The sequence below is a fragment of the Drosophila suzukii genome, assembly GCF_043229965.1.
Source record: "Drosophila suzukii chromosome 2 unlocalized genomic scaffold, CBGP_Dsuzu_IsoJpt1.0 scf_2c, whole genome shotgun sequence".
In the NCBI taxonomy this organism is placed as follows: Eukaryota; Metazoa; Arthropoda; class Insecta; order Diptera; family Drosophilidae; genus Drosophila; species Drosophila suzukii.
Window position 1 is genome coordinate 33,589,854 of NW_027255896.1, and position 12,094 is coordinate 33,601,947.

Here is a 12,094-nt window from a genome sequence, read left to right on the forward strand (position 1 = left end):
GTCATATTGGCAGGCGATTTCAACAGTAACCTATTGTCAGAAAGCCATCTCGTGAATAATTTTAAATCCCTAGGTCTGTATTCCGTAAACGAAACGTATTTGAATACTCAACCCCTTTGTGATACTAGTTTAAGCTTTATATGTTTAAACCAAAGTGATGTCCTAGCTAGTATTCTGCATGTAAAGTCCGATGCTGTAGGTCTCGATAATATAAGTCTAAAATTTGTTAAGCTTTTGCTCCCCTTAATGTTGCCCCATGTTACATATATTTTTAACATGGCTATTACCACGTCTTCATTTTCGACAATATTGAAAAACGCCAAAATTTTCCCAATTCTTGAGCTAAACAATGACTATAAACCTATTTCAATGTTATCTTTTCTATCAAAAGTCTTTGAAAACCTTATGTCCTTACAGATTCAACTTTACTTAGCTAATAATTCTCTACTCAATGAAAAACAATCTGGATTCCGTCAGAAATGGAGTTGTATTACTGCAATCACTTATATTGTTGAGGATATAAGACAAAAACTGGACAGGAACTGCGTAACGTTTTTAACGCTCCTTGACCACAGTAAAGCTTTTGGTTCTGTGAATCATAATATTCTCTGTACCAAGCTTAGGAATTTCTTTAATTTCTCCACTAATGCGACGAAGCTTATTAGGTCGTATTTAACGAATAGGTATCAAGCAGTCGTCTCTGGGACGCAAGTTTCTTCTCTCCGGAACTTAGCCAGGGGAGTGCCACAGGGATCTGTGCTAGGCCCTTTATTGTTTTCTATATATGTCAATGATCTCCCTAGTATCCTGTCTGAGTGTGAAGTACATTTATATGCTGACGATGTCCAAATATTTGTTGGAAGACCGCAACTGAAATACATGCCGGTGTCCGTGTAAGTAATAAAATGTTGTCACTAATTAAAAAATGGGCAAAGGAAAATGGCTTGCGTGTAAATCCTAAGAATTCGTGCTTAGTAATTGATAAAAAGAAAATTGCAACACTTTGAGTCCAAAAATTCTGTATAAACCGTATGCCGATAAGCTATGAAGTGAATGCAGTTAATCTGTAAATAACATATAACAATACTTAATCATGGAGCAACCATATGGTCAAAGCGACAGGACGTAGATATGCTCTGTTGAAAAAACTTTCATTCTGTAAATCGTTCCTAACTGAGGAATTTAGATTATTAATCGCAAAATCTTTTTTACGGCGTAAAAATTTTTGAACATTGTGATGCGCGGATTATGCGCACACTAACTATAGCTTTTAATTTAATTGTCCGTAATGTGTTTAACTTAAGACGTTTTGACCATTTGACCTCCTGGATCGATCTTAACACTTTAATATTCTTTCACAAAATAGTCAGGAGTGGAGAACCAAATTATCTTTTCAATAAACTAACCCCAGCAACATCTTTAAGAACCAAAAATTACATATGGCCTCGAGTACAAACACTGTGTTCGAGAAGGCAATTTTTCATAAATGGTATACGGTTATGAAACAATTTACCGCACTAATACAAAACAATAAGGAGCGCAACTCAATTTTATATTAAAGTTAAAGATCTCTGAAAATACTAGTACACAAAGTATAAAAAAAACAATAAAAATATAAAAATATTAAAAACAATAAAAATAGTAACTAAGAAACATTGAAAATTTGATGTTAGTCATTATTATTTATTAAGAAATAAGAGAAAAATTGGTTTAATAATTTAAAAATAATAATATTTTTAAAATATCAACTCAATGTGACTAGCGCGATAATTATAAGTGTACACTTGTAGCGTTGGGATATAAATATAATTAAATTAAATTAAATACTAATTGACAAACACGTGGCTTTACTTTGAGGGTTTTTTCTTCAAAGTGTAAATGGCCACACTGTAATCGACATAACTATCGACATAACTAAATTTGTAAAATTTGGATTTTTGTTTTTTTGTCGTATGGGAGCGAACACTGTGCATTGAGGGGTACTCTCAATTAAAACGTGATGTCGGTCAGCCCTTGGCAGAATTGTATAGAAAGCACCTAACAAATCATTGACCGTGGAGGATCTTTCCTTCAGCTGCTGAGGTTCATGTTTATGATTAAAGTCTTTCATATCTTCTGAATACTGCCTAACGCTTCCCTTTGCGACAAAAATGGCATTGCCGTCGGGACTTAAATTGTGCCGTCGTCGAACTTGATCATTTGGCACGTCTATGGTATGTGGACCTTCTGCAACTAAAATTTGATATTTCTTGGTTAAATTTAGAAATGTTGTACGAAAGTCAGAATTCTTGTTGTTTTAAAGTTGAAGAGAGGTCGGTTCTTTATTAACTGGTTTTTCTCTTGCAGTATGTAGTTCAGTCAGCTAAAATAAACCATTATATGTAGCGGTTGATTCTTGATCGGTCGAGTCAGTGTCGCTAGTTCTTGATGGGCTACATTATTTAAGGCTCTATTATTTTATTGTCCATCAATGCCAAGTTGTTTAAATGAATCCCTTCTTCATCGATGGAAATCTCATTCTGCCGTTTGCTATCTTCTGTATTCTGGTTACCATTCACCAGATTTTTATCTATCGTTGGCTCAAAAACAGAGTTCGTTCCTGCAAGATCGTCTACGTCTTCTTCGAAATTAAGGTTGATTTCCGTATAAGATGAGGTTTCTTTATTGAGAAAACCTGTGACTACATATCCAAGCTTTGTGCATTGCGCCAGAGGTTTATAAGGATATAAGTATTGACCTAATTGCTGCTATTTTTCTTCCGATTCCAGATATTTCAATCGGTGACGACATTTCTTTAAGGAATAGCAGATTCAGTATCTATTACAGCGCGATATGTTCGTAGTTGACAGGTTGACAGAACATATCCTCTAGGGTTGTCATAGCCTAAAATGGTTGCTGCGCCAGACACTGGATTGGTAGTCGGTCCTTGGTGTAACAGTGAATGATGCCGTTGCTGGCAGACTCGACAAGTGGCCGGTGATCAACAGTTTTCAACCTTATGAGCTGTAGACAAACAATTTGTGCATGCTCCTAATTGAATGCAACTGCATGCTCTAAGATTATGTGGTCCTAGGTGACAAATCTAACAGCTCTCTTCGTTGTGACGGACTGATGGCGGAGTGTTTCTGTAGGTTGAGCGCTTATCGTCTCCAACATGCAAGCACGCCGCTTAATAAACGTCAGTACACTCCTTAACGGAATTTCTGTTGGTGCATCCGCTGAATTTTCCAGTGCAGCTAGAGACTGCTGGTCTAGGTTTCTTCTTATAAGAAACCACAAGATTGGATCCTAGGATCTTGTGCTGACATCGAGGTTCTTAAGAGTACTCATTGAGTTTTTGATAGTGTCATGTAAGGCCCTTAGTTGGCGCGAGGAGCCGTCTATAGGCTTGTGGTCAATAATTTTAGCTTTGGCGGCGAATACTAGTATTTTTCCGTTCTGGTACTTGACCTTCAATCGCAACCAGGTGTCGTCATAGCCAGCCTGTGAGAAGGCTGTGTCTGTCAAGACGTTTCTCGCTTCACCACGAAGCGAACTCTGTAGAAGATGTAGTTTTTGACTGGCCGAATATGGTTTATTATGTACCAATTCCACAAAGGGATCATGGAACCGTAGCCAGTCTAGATACTCGCCATTGGAGCGTCGTTTTCTCGAAGCAGGTTCATTTCGTATTCCTCGTTTTATGTGTGGAATTGTGTAAGCTCTGCTGTTCTCTGAGCTCTGCTCAGTAGCGCCCAATGGAGGTCCAGGTGCCCTTGTAGGGCTGGGGTGACCGTTGGAGCATTAAAGTGCAACGAACACACTCTATGAGCGTTGTCCACCCTAACACCTCTGTCTACGCTTTGACCGGCCTGCTCAGGGAGATGGGTGTGGGTTTGTGTTAAGATGAAACAAGAGTGTCACAGAACTAACAATAGTAGACAGAGACGCGGTAACGATAAGGATTTTTAACCTATCGGCGAAGATTCGGACGAGAAACTGTACCTATCGAAGACGGAGGCCCAGATGTTATTGGCCACCTTCTATACCCACCCTACCTGTGAAGTCTCATTAGACTCCACCCTTAAAACAACCGCTGCGCTACATCCTCTAAGGTGCCCTCAAAAGATCACAAATTAATTCATCTTAAATTTCATTTAATACGGCAAATGCGATAATATGGTTCATGTTTCTTAATACTACAAATCCTAACACTAAGCGTTCTTTACGCCAAACGACTCTCTATATGATCGTGTGTCAGTACAAGATTATCAAATAGGAAAAGAAATGGATATTTAGTTTACGTTAAATTATTACGAAACGGATTACATATTTTTTCGATATGCGGCAAACTTATTCAAAAATTACAGAAAATCACTTAGGCGGATTACGTTAAATAATATAAGTGCAAACGATTTTATTTAATATTTATCAATACGCGAATGTGAAAAATTTACATGTATATATTGGTACCAAAAGTGTGCGGGCTCAGACAAGAATGAATATATATATATATATAGAAATGTAAATGCTTTACGGCCGTACTTACGAACTCTCCAACGAACCGACACCTCAACAGTTAGCCCCCTTGCTAATCCAAACCTCCAATGTTATTCTTCCACAGTCTCCCATGCAACGCGACAGAATATCCTGTTAGCTACCGCACGGATTATTGTCTGCCACCCCCAGAGCGGCATCAATAACTGCCCTCATCGATCAGGGGTCGGAAGCTACAATAATCTCCATACCGTCCAAGCTCTCCAACTTCCACGATGCAAAATCCGCGCTTCGATCGCCGGCGTCGGCCAAACTACTGGTCAACGGTGCAACTTTACGGCAAGATGTTGCATCCGAACGTCGCTAAACCCAACGTTCAATCTAGAGGTCGACTCTGCGTACGGTTTGAACTCGCTGACCTCACTTCTACCAAACCAATCGTTTTCGCCTCCAAATTGGAAACACATCAACGGACTCCAGCTCTCGGATCCTCTATACTAGTGCTCGAAGCGCATAGATCTCATCATCGGAGCCGACCTCATGGCGAGTCTTATTCTTCCGGGAACCCGAATCGGAAATCCAGACGAACCTATTGCACAAAATTCTCACCTAGGTTGGATGATACTCGGCAAGTTCCAGGATTCAATCCACACATTTAATATTCGCTGTCATCAAACCGCCCTAGATACGGAATTGCTTTTGAAGAACTTCTGCGAAATAGAATCTGTCCCAAGCCGATCACTTCACTCTGACGAAGAGCGGTGGTGTGAGTCCTTCTTTAAGGAAACGCACATACGTCAAAAAAACGGTAGTTTTATGGTAAGACTACCTTTCAAATGACATTTCGATCCCATAATGGCCCTAGGAAAATCGCATCAAGTCGCTCTAAACAGGTTTCTTCAATTAGAGCGGCGTCCACAAAACCCTGTCGGGTTGAATCCTGCGTTCTTCCTCATCACGATGTCTATAAAGAAGACAGTCTTACCACCAAACAGCACATTGTATTCGACGCATCGGCAAAAACCTCAAACGGTCGATCTCTAAACTATGTATTGTCCGTAGGGCCCACTCTACAAAATGATCTCCATGCAGTGTTGCTGAATTGGAGACAGTACCGACATATTTTCACTGCCGACATCCAGCGCATGTACCGTTGCATCGATGTACATCCGGACGACACGCAGTACCAGCGGATTTTATGGCGGGCGGCGGATGGAAACATCAAGGAATATTGTCTGTCAATTGTAACTTTCGGTACCGCTTCTGCACCATTCACCGCCATCAGAGTCGTTTGTCAACTTGCAGAGGTGGCGGAAGAGGTTCTAAAGCACGAAATCTACGTCAACGATATTCTTTCTTGTGACCACACTATTTCAGCAGCACAAAACAAGAGCTTACCAAGTCCAGAACGCTCTAAAATCCGCAAATATGGAATTGAGAAAATGGTGTAGCAACGACATAGCGCTCCTAGGCAGCATTCCTTCATCAAACCGATGCAATCAAACTTCACGAAGCTGGGACAGCTCTGATACAGTCAAAACCTTAAGAACACATTGGTTACCTAACCAAGACTGTTTCACCTACAAATTGCAAGCGAGCATTCCCACGGGTTCAACCAAAAGAGAAATTCTTTCGAGCATCGCCAGACTTTTCGACCCCTTAGGATTAATCGCTCCTATTCTCATTTCAGCAAAATTAATTTTAAAGGAAGTCACAATGGCACACCTACATTCCGAGAACGATCGCAAGCACTTAGGGTGGGACGACCCAGTGCCCATTTCCATCGCTAGCAAATGGAAAAGGTTCCGTGTCAATCTGGAGGACATCAGCAAAATCCGAATACCTCGCAGCGTACGGTATTCCCCAGACTTTAGCCATGATATCCAGTTGCACGCTTTCTGCGACGGGTCCACTCACGCCTACGCAGCGGCGGTTTACATGCGCATACCCCAACCGGATTCATCGTTTTATACCACTCTCATCACTGCAAAATCCAAAATCTCTCCAACGAAACCCCTCACGATCCCGAGGACCGAGTTATGCGGCGCTGTACTGGCAACCAAACTAACTAAATGGGTAGTAGCAAACAATCGTTGGAAAACGCTCAAATTTCCGTTACATACTGGACGGACATTACTATCGTTCTCCACTGGATCAAAGGAGATGTTACTAGATGGAAAACGTTCGTAGCCAATCGCGTTGCCTACATTCTGGACCACAGCGATTCAAACCAATGGAGACATGTTCCCACGGCGGATAATCCAGCAGCCAGCGCCACGAGAGGACTATCCCCAGCAGAAATCTCCATCTTTGATCTCTGGTGGCACGGACCATCATGGTTGAGGCAACACTCCAGTGAGTGGCCGGACACAGAGGTACCGAACATAAAGTTTTATGAGCACTCCCTAGAAGCCAAATCTTTTCGGATTCTTTTGCATACCACCCAAGTAGACATTAATATCATTGAGCGGTTTTCGACTTATACCAAACTCGTTCGAGTCATAGCATACATACTGCGCTTTTGTCACAACACTCAATCGAAGAAAACCAGATCTTACAGTCAGCTGCCGCCGGAGGAACTGGACAATGCACTTCGCTGCGTCGTGAAAATAGTACAAGACGAAACTTTTCAATAAGACATGAACGCGATCCTGGCAGAAAATCCTCTGCCTCCGAAGAGCATCCTAAGAAATCTCACTCCTTTTCTTGGCGACGGCATCTTACGCGCTCGCGGTCGTCTCAAACATTCCAACCTTTCTTTCGATCGCAAACATCCAATCATCTTACCGCAGCGTCATTTATTTACAGAGCTGGTAATTCAGAACTCCCATCAAGCTACCCTGCATGGCGGCGCTCATCTTACTCTAGCCCACACGAGGTACAAGTTCTGGATTCCAAATGGAAGACAAGCCGTCCGAACAATCCTTCGAAAATGCATCACGTGCTTCCGCGCGTCACCTAGCATCGGAAGTCAATTGATGGGCGACATGCCGGTACACAGGGTAAACTCACAGAACCGCGCATTCATTGCGACCGGCGTCGATTATACCGGGGCAATCGAAATCAAGACAGCACGGCTTCGTGGAACAAGTACTTACAAGGGATACATCGCTATTTTCGTCTGCTTGGCTACGAAGGCAGTTCACCTAGAAACGGTTACCGGACTCTCATCGGAACACTTCCTACTAGCATTTTCTCGTTTTACTGGTCGCCGTGGACCAGTTCAACATATATATAGCGACAACGGAACAAATTTAATTGGCGCCAATAAGTTATTAGCAAGCGCACCAGAGGCGGATCGCGACCACGTTACGTGCCCTACATGGCATTTCACTCCGCCATACTCCTCCAATTTCGGAGGCCTTTGGGAGGCCGGGGTCAAGTCCATCAAGCATCACCTAAAAAGGATTGTCGGAAGTCACAAGCAAACTTATGAGGAACTCGCAACGCTGCTCATCAGGATTGAAGCTTGCCTAAACTCTCGGCCACTTTGTCCGCTAACAGCTGATCCAGACGACTTAGAAGCTCTCACGCCGGCACATTTTCTCATTGGTGACACCCTGCTCGCACCTGCCCATTGTCGCCCTCAAAACTCGTCGTTCCGTGGGCAATTTCTGTCTCATCAAAATTTGATCCGGCAGTTTTGGACGCAATGGAGCCGAGACTGGCTGTCCCATCTTTAAACTCGCCCAAAATGGTGTCAGGAAAAGGAGAATTTTGAAATCAATGAATTAGTACTCATCAAGGACGATCAACTGCCTCCATCGCAATGGACGCTCGGTAGAATTACCAGTCTCCATCCTGGAGAGGATTCACTCGTTCGAGTTGTAACACTGAAAACAAAATCAGGCAGTCAAAAACGCTCCATCTCTAAGCTTTGTCGCCTGCCAATCTCATGTTAATATAAACCAGCTGCTGCTCCCTTGATAATCAATTGCATCCGTATGTCATTTCTCTTTCTCTTTGTCCTAGCCACTACGAGTACAAGGGAATTTAGATCCAGAATCCTGAACAACACATGTATCATGCTGATTTCGCATTGGCGGGCGGCATGTTCAGTCCCACGGTACTTGGTTCGTACACACAGCTGATATCCCTGCCAACTGAAGACTAAGGTCAGGATATCTGGCAACTCTACAGAGCTTGCGAGAAGAAGAAGAGAACTACGAGCTTCAGCGACCGGAACAACATCGTCTGCTTTTACTTTCTGTCCATTGCGACCCATTTATTTGTAAAGTTAACTAATGATCAAGAGTGAAGTGTACACATTATAAGCTAATGAATTAAAGGCTAAAATGTTATCTTTGAACTTCAGTCGTTTACCTACTCCCAAGAGCCCCTCTTACTATGACAGCCGTACCTAGCATTTTCGGCACGGCGTCACAACTTAGCAGTTATCCACAAACGTAGACCTATTCAATTGGCTAAACATCTGATTAATTTTTTCTGTGATTGTATCTGTCATGGTTACTTGAAATGTTCTCTGGTTCTCTAACATGCTTTTTTGAAATACTCGCATTTGATTCGCAAGACTTTGTTGATCTGGGTCTTCGGTCTGAGTCATTTGTTTGCCTATTGTCTTGATGAGGATTCCAGTTGCCATTCTGAGAGACGATAATATTGATCTGATATCTGATCTATTATCTGATTATCGGCGTTACGAGACCTAGATCTGGTCATCATTCGATTTTGCATACCGGAATTCGGATTAGATACCGTCTGGGACTGAGAACATGGTTGAGAGCATGTTGGACAAGTGTTGTTATCCTGCAGCCAGTTTTGTAGACAAGCCTTATGAAAGCAATGTTTACAAGCAGTTTCAATCCAATTCGAAATCTACTGCGTTTTAGAGGGTGCACGTCACTGAGTCATCATCACCTAGAGAAACTAGGTTCTCGTTGCTGTGCCTAACCGACATTTTTAAAACCTAACTAAACAACCAACTAATCTCAAAAACTTAAAAAGAGAAATAGAAGATATACGATATGCGATAGAAATATACGATAATCATTCAACAATGACAAGACGAGAAAAATTCTTGAGAAATACGGAATGCGGTAATATCATAAAAATAAGAAGGGCTTATCCTGAGGAGTAATGTAGCAGCAGGTTGATTTTCGTTCGATAGGTACTAATTATTAACTGAAAATGTTTGCGGAATTAATTATATAAAAATAGTATTTTGAGATCTAACCAATGAAAAGAGGGACTAGACGAATTTTTCCAGCTAGAACAAATCTCGATTTTAATTGGATAGAAGATGTGGTTTGAAAACTGAAAACCTGGTAAAGAACCGACCTTAAATCAGAACTAAAATTCCGCAGTATCAAATAATCAAAATGGAATGTTTTTAACTATAATGTCCGAGTATGACCGAACTGAAAGAAAAACATGTAACAAAAGTATAACATTTTTGCTGGTATGGCTCCGTATCTATCCAGAGTACCATCAAAACCAAGTCAAAAATGAAACACCAACTGAAACTACAATTTTACAAAAACGGATGGACTGAAATATTTTCGGGAAGCTCGGCTGTCAAACGACAGATGCCTGATCAGGCATCGGGCTTGCCCCATTGTTGGGCGCCATTTAATTCTGTAACGAACACACTCTATGGGCGTTGTCCACCCTAACACCTCTGTCTACGCTTTGACCGGCCTGCTCAGGGAGATGGGTGTGGATTTGTGTTAAAATGAAACAAGAGTGTCACCGAACTAACAATAGTAGACAGAGAGGCGGTAACGATTAGGATTTTTAACCCATCGGCTAAGACTCAGACGAGATACTGTACCTATCGAAGACGGAGGCCCAGATGTTATTGGCCACCTTCTATACCCACCCTACCTCTGAAGTCTCATTAGACTCCACCCTTAAAACAACCGCTGCGCTACATCCTCTAAGGTGCCCTCAAAAGATCACAAATTAATTCATCTTAAATTTCATTTAATACGGCAAGTGCGATAATATGGTTCATGTTTCTTAATACTACAAATCCTAACACTAAGCGTTCTTTACGCCAAACGACTCTCTATATGATCGTGAGTCAGTTCAAGATTATCAAATAGGAAAAGAAATGGATATTTAGTTTACGTTAAATTATTACGAAACGGACTACATATTTTATCGATATGCGGCAAACCTATTCAAAAATTACAGAAAATCACTTAGGCGGATTACGTTAAATAATATAAGTGCAAACGATTCTTATTTAATATTTATCAATACGCGAACGTGGAAAATTTACATATATTGGTACCAAAAGTGTGCGGGCTCAGACAAGAATGAATATATATATATAGAAATGTAAATGCTTTACGGCTATGCCGTACTTACGAACTCTCCAACGAAGTCAGCAGACCTGATGACGGTCGATGTGCGCTGTAGAATAGTTTAATTTAGGTGTATATATGTCATAGTGTGTTGTAAGCACACACGCAAGTATAATGGCTAAATAGGAATCGTAAATGAAATTAGAAACTTGTCGTACAAATATTTAGAATAAGAAAATTAAACTACAATCGCTTTAGCGATACAAAAACGAGTTGGCAGTCCCGGCCAAAATTAACTAGAAACCAGAATTGGAACTCAAATTCCAATTGGGATGCGGCATCTGCTTCCGCGGTCTTGCCCGGATTACGCCGAATAGGCGCCGGTGCGTTTTTCGCCCGAACTGCAACGTGATCTGACTTGTAGATCGTCGTGCGGACTTGGTAAGGTCAAAGCCTCACGCGGGTTGACGGCGCCGATCCTTAAAGCCGCTTATGGTTTGGCGATGATGAAATTAATCCAGGTGTGGCAAGGATGAAAGATTCCTTTCACGCGGTGTGCGGTATGAGAATCTCAAATGGCGATTCTGGCCTGGCGCTGAAGAAACGTATGGTTCCGCTAATGAATCGCTGCACGCGGCACCTGTACCTTGCTGTGCGCAGAGGAAGGACTGTAAAACATCCGTCAATTCCGAGAATTTGCACGTGTCTCTGGTCACAGCTGTTTTCCGGGAATTACAATTAGATTCTTTCAATATATCGTCCCAAATTCTCTTACCACCAATATTGGGAGTGATATCCGGTCGTACTGGTCAAAACTCTAAGAATTTCATCGGACGGGTTTGAAAATTGTAACACTTTACGCAGGGAACGAACCGATCTCGGGAGAAGCTTGCGACAAAGAGGAGGAAATCATGGCGTCTAGAGTAGACGTAGGATGCGCAAAATCCCCAAAATCAATAAAAATGGTATTTTTGGTATTCGGGCGAGGATCGGATCCTTGCTAAGCTGAAGGGTTGCATCTGGGCTATTTATGTTAATTACCATGGGTAATGTCTTAACTAGGAATGCCAACTTAGCCGAATATACTGACTTCCACAAAAGGATAGCGTTAATGACGATTCCAATTCGTTGCATCTTCTCTGCAACTGTTTGATAACCGTGTCAATCGCGGAGTCTCTCTTGACTTGATGACCTGTTGTAATTTTGATGTTGCGGAAGTTCGCTTAGGTTTTCGGAAGCCCGCATCCAGTCGGCATGTTGTCCAGAAATATTATTTGATATTTTTCGACCGGCTCCTTAGGTGCTACCAGACGTAAAGCGTAATCACTTCCATTGGGTTATGCCGCTTG

General features: G+C 41.8%; 1 protein-coding gene across 6 annotated transcripts in view; it reads left to right on the top strand.

Moving 5' to 3' along the window:
* LOC118879131 (uncharacterized) overlaps nt 1–12,094 on the top strand; it is a 922,643-nt gene that overhangs the window by 132,701 nt on the left and 777,848 nt on the right. The window lies entirely within an intron of this gene.